This window comes from Olea europaea, unplaced genomic scaffold, assembly GCF_002742605.1.
Source record: "Olea europaea var. sylvestris unplaced genomic scaffold, O_europaea_v1 scaffold737, whole genome shotgun sequence".
In the NCBI taxonomy this organism is placed as follows: Eukaryota; Viridiplantae; Streptophyta; class Magnoliopsida; order Lamiales; family Oleaceae; genus Olea; species Olea europaea.
In genome coordinates, this window is record NW_019265774.1 from 73,791 (window position 1) to 82,875 (window position 9,085).

Below are 9,085 nucleotides of genomic sequence, written 5' to 3' on the forward strand. Positions count from 1 at the left end.
TCTATGAAATGTGTGAACTAAGTACGGTTTCAACGAAGATTTTTAATGATAAGTTCAATGTTCTTGCAATAATAACCTGTCTCCACGGTGTTGAATTAGCTGGCATCATTATGTACTCATTTCAGGTGATGTAGTGGTGCATATATTTCTTCCTCGGCAAAGGGCTTTCTACAACTTGGAAGAGTTCTATGGCAATGCGAAAAAGATTGAGCTACCTTTCGAAAACCAACAACCATTTCCCAATTGAAAATGCAGGTAGAAGTGCCATTCAATTTTCAATATCATATTTAAAATGACTGGTAAATCAAGAGGCAGTGGCATCGTCTTCCGCCCATGACGTCCATGTGACATCAGAATCGCCATAGCAGAGTTGCCCAGATTTCTTGCAGCACCTATTTTGTTGTATTATTTGGATTTGAAATTAGGCATTTCATAGACATTGAGACGATGGTGTAGCAAAAAGTTTCACAGTTGTTTAGGGTGATAACCAGGTCTCAGTTTCGCAGAAGGGGAAAAATGTCGTCACTCTATAGTTAAAACCAGCGTTGCAATTCATCGATTTTAACAGAATGCTGAAGAGCCCCAAAATTAGAAACACAGAAGGCAGTCGGCATATTTCATTGAGTACGAAAAAATCAACTAGATGTTCGATCGCTCAAAATCCCGTAAAATTTCATTTATAGCAACTTTTAGGATATTAAGGAAATGAATATATGAGCAGCCTCCACAATTTCAACTAAAAAGCGGCATTCCCATATGCGACTGTAAATAGGGATGTCAAACGGGCCAAGCGGCTCGTTGGCTCAGTTCATTAAAACTCGACTTGTGGCCGGTTGGGGCTCGTCGATGACGAGATCGAGCTGAGCAGGGGTTCAATCCCAAGAGCCGTTCATTCAAAGAATATGTAAATTTAAAAAAAATAATAATAAGTGTCAAAAAAATGTACAAATTTACCAAAAAAAAATTAAATAAAAAAATCACGAGTTCACGAGCAATTCGTGGGCTCAGCTCGGCCCATGAGCTCATGGCTCATGGGCTCACCAATCTTGGGGCGAGCTCAAGCAACGAGCTGAGCTCGCCACGAGCCCAAGCCAAGCTCGTGGGTTAAAGGGTTGAGCTGGCTCGATCCATTGCCATCCTTAATTCCCAAATTTTTCTAGAATTTGAAAAAATAAAAAATATAAACAATTGTGATCAGGTTGATAAAATCTCCATCTTGCCCTACGTTGACATCTGATAAGTGTGTTTTTGCGCATTTATTTAGGTCACAAATATAACTTAATTACGAGCAAAATGATTGAATTGTGACTTAATTTCGTTACATTTGTGAATTGTATGAAATACCGATGAACATGGTGAAATTCATGAGAAAAGATGCGAAAAAGGACTAAAATGACACAAAGTGAAAGTTCAAGGACCAAGGTGCAATTACCCAAAATTTGACCCGATGAACAATTCAACGAACTGATTGAACCAAATGCCAATTGATGATGTCTTGGGATGATTGAATGGAAAGAGTGAAGAAAAGAGGCCTAGAATAGAACTTTTCGACCTTGATGAGCACGTCTTCAATTATCCCTCTGGGTGTGTCAGTGATCTATCCGTCAGCTGAAGTGTCACAGTGGTTGCTTTAGCTTCTCCCAAGTCGAGTTTCATAAAAACAGACAGAGGCATTAAATTAATACTTGCACCGAGGTCACATAAACTTGTTAACGAACCGTACACTTGGGGTAGCTTAAAATCGAAAGAAAATAATTATGGCTCGTTAACAAGTAATAAAGTGGAATCAATGAGTCCGAATATCATCCCACAGAGATTGATTAGTTTAAATTTTATCTAACGTGGCCTAAACCGAAACTGGATTGCCAAAGTGGATGTAAATCTAATTAAAACCCTAATTTCAAAAAGAAACTCTAATTACGTAAATTGAAATTAAAACTCAAAACAATATTTTAACACTCTAGAATAAAATTAAATGTTGAGAACGCACGTTGTTATAATCAATAAACACACTAGGATCACGATTTTCCATGCAATTATCACTTTAAACCCTAGTTTCACAATATGACAACACATTTCAATTGTGACGAATCAATGTTCCTAAGTCTATCCAATACTCTCTCTTGAGATGTATCAAACCTATTTCTACATGCTATCAGCCTATATTTTTATGACAAGAGCATATGTAAAAATGCATGCAATTTTATGAACACTTAAGTATTCACGTAGGGCATAGTGGTATATTTCTATTTCCTATCGGACCCTACGATGATTTATATTATGTCAAATCTATTCCAATTCTCTCGAATGCAAGAATAAATCACCTAAATTTGAGGAAATATTAATTGCATATAAATCATTCAAAATAATAAAAATATGTCTTAATATCAAATTGTAAAACTAGGATATTAAAATGCAAATTACATGGTTCATCGATCTCCTAGCACATGAAAATATAGCCTAGCATGATTAAAATAACAAAATACATCAGGTTTTGAGTAATAAGCATCACCGGATTATAAAAGTTTGAAGAAATCTTGAAATTTTAATAGACAATCTTCGTTCTTGCGCTCCAAATCCTCTTCAAGAAGTGTTTCTCTGCCTCCCAATGCGTTCTGATCGTTTCTGGACCTTTTTTGATATTTATATCCCGTGAATATTAGGTTACCAAAGGAGTTTTAATAGTATAAGGAAAGAAAATTTCGTATCGAAAAGACTACCATGCGACCGCATGGTTTTAATCCGTACGGCCGCATGGTTATTCCATGTTTCGATAAAAATTCACTGCATTCATTCGTGCGCCCGCACGGGAGTTCTACCATGCGGCCGCATGGTAGACTCCAACTTCTATTATTTTCAATTTAGTCCCTTTACTTGAATCTTTCACTTCTAGGCCTCTTTTCTTCACTCTTTCTATTCCATCATCCCAAGACATCATCAGTTGGCATTTGGTTCTATCAATTCCTTGAATTGTTTATCGGGTCAATTTTTGGGTAATTGTACCTTGGTCCTTGAACTTTCACTTTGTGTCATTTTAGTCCTTTTTCGCGTCTTTTCTCATGAATTTCACCATGTTCATCGGTGTTCCCTACAATTCACAAATGTAACAAAATTAAGTTACAATTCAATCATTTTGCTCGTAATTAGGTCATGTTTGTGACCTAAATAAGTGTGCAAAAACACATTTATCAAACCTCTTAAACTTGAACTATTGTTTGTCCTCAAACAAGATAGTGACTTAATTCTGAACAAACATGGCTTGATACCCAGCCGCAGCTCAGGATTGGACTAAGTATTAGACTTTATAAAAATTTATCGGTGCAAAAATGACATCAACATTCACCTGTTAAATGCGTACTTGACGTGGGTGTGTGTAAATTCATGCCAACATATTAGGTTCATGATGGATTTGAGTCTCGACCCCAAGTGGTCAATTGTATCCTTACTCGCTCGAGAGATACACAGCCCCCCAAACTTATTATTTTCACTCAATTATCCTAGGGTTGTGTTTTAAAATTAGGAATTTACATAGCTGTAGTCCTCACCCTCTCGTAGTTTGGATTAATCTCACTATCACAAGTTTACATTTCAACAAATGAAAGCTCTCCTAAGTTTGATTGCTTCGACACTCAAGATTAAACTAGGCTACTTGTCTAGCCTCAAAGATATAGTTTCTTTAATCAAATGTCCAAGGGCTTTTCTTCATGTTATTGTCTCTCTTTTGTTTTTCTCTCTTTTCTCTAATTTTTTTGATTTTATTAGTATTATTTTTTTTAATTATCATCTTCTCATTTGCTTTCTATATAACCCGTGTAACGAGCTTTAGGCCGGTGACTCCCAAACCGGTTGGTTTTAGGACACCAGGTTTTAAACCCTTGCAGGCTTATTCACTCGAGTTATAAAGGCTCGATCAGATGACTTTTTATTAACATACTTCCCTCTTGCTTTCTATATGACCCTTTTAGCGAGCTTTAGGCCGGTAACTCCCAAGCCAATTGACCTTAGGGCACCAAATTTTGAAATATCCTTACAGACTTACTTGCTCGAGTCATAAAGGCATGAAAAGAAGTGTATTGTTCTCACAAATTTATTTTATGCCCTTATTGTTCTCGACATTTAGTTTCCAAAACCAACCCCTAATTTAAGATTTTCACTTAATCTTCACCTCACTGGTCTAGGCAATCCACACAATAAAATTCATGCACGGAGCCTCCACTCATCTCAATGCTCCCCTATAATAACTCAACTATCACCAAACTGTCTTAAGGCAGTTTACGGTTTAATTCAATAGAAGGTTATCATTCTTTTCCTATTTTGTGCTCAAACTCCTTTCATTCACCCAACATGTAAAGCATGAATAGTGTGCACAGATAATGTCAAGTGTTGTATCAACAAGTATCAGTTAGCCTAATTGCACCAGATCCAAAGTTTTTACAGTTTAAACTAGTCCAATTATAACATCATAGCTAGCAAGGTTATCAAGTTCACACAAGCATGCATGAAAAGAATTAAAGCAAAACTGAATAAAATGCATAGACTTTTTTTTTCACTCATCATGCACACACTGTGGAATACAGTTACCGATGAACACAGATACGTAGTTAAAATTTGTCACCCCCAAACTTAGTTAATATATTGTCCTTAATGTAAAATTAACAGAAGAATAAAGACAGAATTTTACGGACAACATGAAAAAGGAAAGTCAAAATGTGGTAAATAGTACTTTCCTTGTATCAAAATGGATGAGGTTGTAAGAAACTGGATCCTGATGTACCATCATCTGGCGGTGGAGGGTGTTGTCCAAGGAACTGTCGTATCATCTCATTCAGCTCCCTCATCAAGGTAGACTGATGTGTCTGCTCGGCCTGGATAGCTCTCATGGTCTCCCAAGTTTCATTTACCCTTATTCGGATGCCGTCCACCCGACCCACATACATATTCAACCGGCCATTCATGGTATCAAACTCCCATCGCATGACTGTGGCATGATCCCTGGCATCTCTGATGTAGTTCAACGCAAGGTGATTGTCTCTTTGTAAACTTCTCAATTCAGTCTTCATGTTGCCAAAATCCTGAAAGAAACTGTGGAGGTCTCGGCTGATGCCCGTGGTGGTGGAGAATATCTGTCTTAGCAACTGATTGTCCACGTCAGCTTGTAGTGCTGGGAGCCCGTGGGTATTCCTGATCTGCAGGGATTGAGCCTTGTTCTGCCTGCTATCTACGGCGTCATTTTCTTGCTCTTCACTGTGTTTGACCTGAGCCCTTGTTTGAGCATCAAATGTAGTTCGTTTGATCATGGGGCTGGATTTTTCAGGTAACTCCTCAAGTAGGAATGCAACACTCGCAACCCTACATATGCCACTAATGAGGCTCGGGAATGTCAGAGTGGAGCAGCGATCTCTCCAAGTTCCCAATGAGTGTAGTTGATTGTATATATGAGTAGCGAGATCTATCTTGTTGCCTCGAGCCAAGTGGTAGATGAACCCTACTGTCTGATCTGGAAAAGTAGTCCTGTGTGATATGGGCTCGATATTGTGGCACATAAAGAGCCATAGAATGGCTATGGAAGGGGTAAGCTCAATCTGATGCCACTCGGTAGTTTCGAAGGGCCGTGCATTCTCCTGCCTCATTAAAATCTCAGCCACTTCATTCCAGTGAAAGTCAATTGGGAGAGGGACCACATTCTCCACGGTAAGCTGGTAGTAATCATGAATGACCTCGGGAGAGAACATAATCCATTTCCCCCGCACCTAAGTCTAATGGAAATGCTCGGAGCCTGGCGTGTCAATGTCACTGTTGAAGTTGGCGAAGAACTCTCGGCATAGAGTCTCATAGATTGGATGTGGTCGCTCCACCAACTTTTGCCACCCACAAATCTGAACTAAGTTGACCAACTCAAAACCCGGGAAGTCATCAAGCTTAACGGGTCTTTCAGCATGTAAAGTCCAATGGCGTGTGATATTCTCATATCGTGCCGCGGTATTTGCAGTTAAGAATCGTCGAACCTCCCCCGCAAGCTCTCGAGTACGGGCTGTCCCGGTTGAGGAGCTTGCTTTTTCTTTCCCGTGCAAAGCTCTTTTAGGAGGCATCCTGCAAAGTTTGTAAAATTACACTCGTTAAGTTCGATGTGAAAAGAATAGGAATGAAGTGAGAAAATAAAATATGTATTGCACAAATCCCCCAAACTTTCGTAGATGCATGTGTAACACCATGGTGTGCACTAGTCAAGATATGATGTTCAATTTAAGTCAAGTATTCTGCCAATATGAAAAATGGAGAAAACTCGGCGTAAACATGCAATTTTTCAGAAATTGGATCCATGACCAAGTGCGCACTTTCGGCCCTTGACATCGTCGAGAATCATCGAAATTTTCCTGGACAATCTCCAGGCATATCAAAGTATTCATTGAAGTGTAGCACATACTCGAATTTCAACCCAATTGGATGTCGTTTGGTGTGTCAAATGAAGATGCAAAGTAGGGGACGTAGGGTGTCGTGACGTGTGATGACCTAATCATGTGCCTATGTGTTGCAATGTGAAAGTGGGTGTTTTCTAAGTTAATTCATGATGGAATTCGTTAAAACATATTTGGTGCCATGTTTGTGAATCATTATATATGTAAAGAGCACCTAATTGCACACAAATGGTTATTGTGGCATTTCATCAAACACGTGGTGCGCATTATGTGAAAGTAGTCCTAAGTTAGTGAAATTAATGTCCAATTCATCCCAAAAGTCACACAACACAATCACAACAAATCCATCCCTATATGAACTAGCCCATTTTCCCTCAATTCATGAAAAAACGAATTCCAAGACGAATTACCCAAAAAGAGAAAGCCGAGAGAAATGTGAGAAGTAATACCTTACCTTGAAGTGGATGGCTTGATGTACGGGGTGAATATTGTGGAGTGCAAACGTGATTTGATGGGAAGAATTGGTGGGTGAAATTATCCTAAGAATGCGTGAGAGATTGAGGGAAGAAATGAGAGAAGAAAAAAAATGAAGAAGGAAGGAACAGGGTGTGATTAAAAAAACCACACCCGATTCTGCCATGCGACCGCATGGCTTTGTTGCCTACGGCTGCATGGTTCAAGTGGCATTAGCCACTTGAAACTTGGGTGCTATGTGTGCGGTCGCACCATGCGACCGCGTTATCTAAAAATATTTTTTCTCCTGATCTTCTGGTGCGACAGGTATCTGACTATAGCCCGAGTATCCATCAAGGAAGCAGTAGTGTGAATGTCCCACCAATCTCTCTAACATCTGATCAATGAATGGGAGGGGAAAATGATCCTTTCGTGTAGCTGCATTAAGTTTGCGATAGTCGATACAAACTCTCCATCCCGTAACTGTTCTGGTGGAAATTAATTCATTCTTCTCATTTTTCACCACTGTGATTCCCCCTTTTTTTGGTACCACTTGAACTGGACTGATCCATGCACTATCTGAAATTGGGTAAATAATTTCTGCACCCAGTAATTTCAGTATCTCTACCCTGACCACTTCCTTCATGTTCAGATTTAATCTTCTCTGACCCTCTATACTTGGCCTTCAGTTTTCCTCCATTAGAATTTTATGCATACACAGAGAAGGGCTGATTCCTTTAACGTCAGCTATTGTCCACCCAATCGCCGTCTTGTTCTCTCTGAGTACCCTGATCAGTTTTTCTTCCTCCACTTCACTGACTGTGTTAGAAATGATTACTGGAAGTGTATCTGACTCCCCCCAAATATTCATATCTGAGATGTGGCGGTTGCTTGAGTTCTAAAACTGGCGGCTGCTGGATAGAAGGCAATGGCTTCGTATTTCCTGTCCCCAGTTCCTCGAAGTGCCGTTTTCGGGTGTATGGCGGGTTGGTCTCCAAAAATCGTGCACATTTTTCAACTTCAAGAAAACTTGAGTGAACTGATTGGGATTGTGCAATGCATGTCTCATATGCATCAGATGGGCCATGAAGTAGGAATGTTTCCTGTACTGCCTTGTCAATAATGTCAACTTGGTAATAGCAGTCTAATTCTGCTGGCAGTTTCATTGCTTTGAATACATTGAACGATATATGCTCCTCTCCCAATCTTAAAATCAACTGCCCCCTTTGAACGTCAATTAACGCTCTTCCTGTGGCCAGGAATGGTCCACCAAGTATCAATGGGACATCCTTGTCTTCTTCCATGTCCAAGATAAGAAAATCTGCTGGGAATATGAACTTTTCGACCTTGCTGAGCACGTCTTCAATTATCCCTCTGGGGTGTGTCAGTGATCTGTCTGCCAGCTGAAGTGTCACAATGGTTGCTTTAGCTTCTCCCAAGCCGAGTTTCCTAAAAACAAATAGAGGCATTAAATTAATACTTGCACCGAGGTCACATAATGCTTTATCGAAATATACTTCACCGATTGTGCAAGGAACGGTAAAACTCCCTGGATCTTTCAGTTTTGGTGTGAGCTTATTCTGGATTCTGGCACTACATTCCTCCGTAAGCATAACTGTCTCATGGTCCTCCAGCTTGCGTTTATTTGATATAATATCCTTGAGAAACTTCACATAGCTAGGCATCTGAAACAGTGCATCGGCTAGTGGGATGTTGATATGGAGCTTTTTGAAGACTTCTAGGAATTTTTTGTATTGTTGCTCCACTTTTTGCTTCTTCAAGCGCTGTGGAAAGGGAATCAGAGGTTCGTATGGGTTGACTGTGACCTTGGCCTTATCTTGTGATTTTTCTGAATTTTCGTTTGGAGTTGATTCCTTCACAGCAGTCTCATTTTCAGCAGAGGATGATGTCTCTACAGTCACACCTGGTCTCTTGACATGGATTTCCGGTAATTGCACTCCACTTCGAGTTGTAATAGCTTTAGCTTGCTCTTTGGGATTGATTTCTATATTAATTGGCAAGTTACATGGCGTTTTGCCAGTCAATGCGATGGCTAGCTGCCCCATCTGAGTTTCCATATTTTTGATGGCTGCATTTTGATTTTGAAGTGTAGCTTCGGCATTCTCCATGAATATTCCTATCATATCTTCTAATTGAGGCCTCTTCTCCTGTTGTTGAAATTGCCCCTGTGGCTTATTCTGATTCTGGTTGCTCCA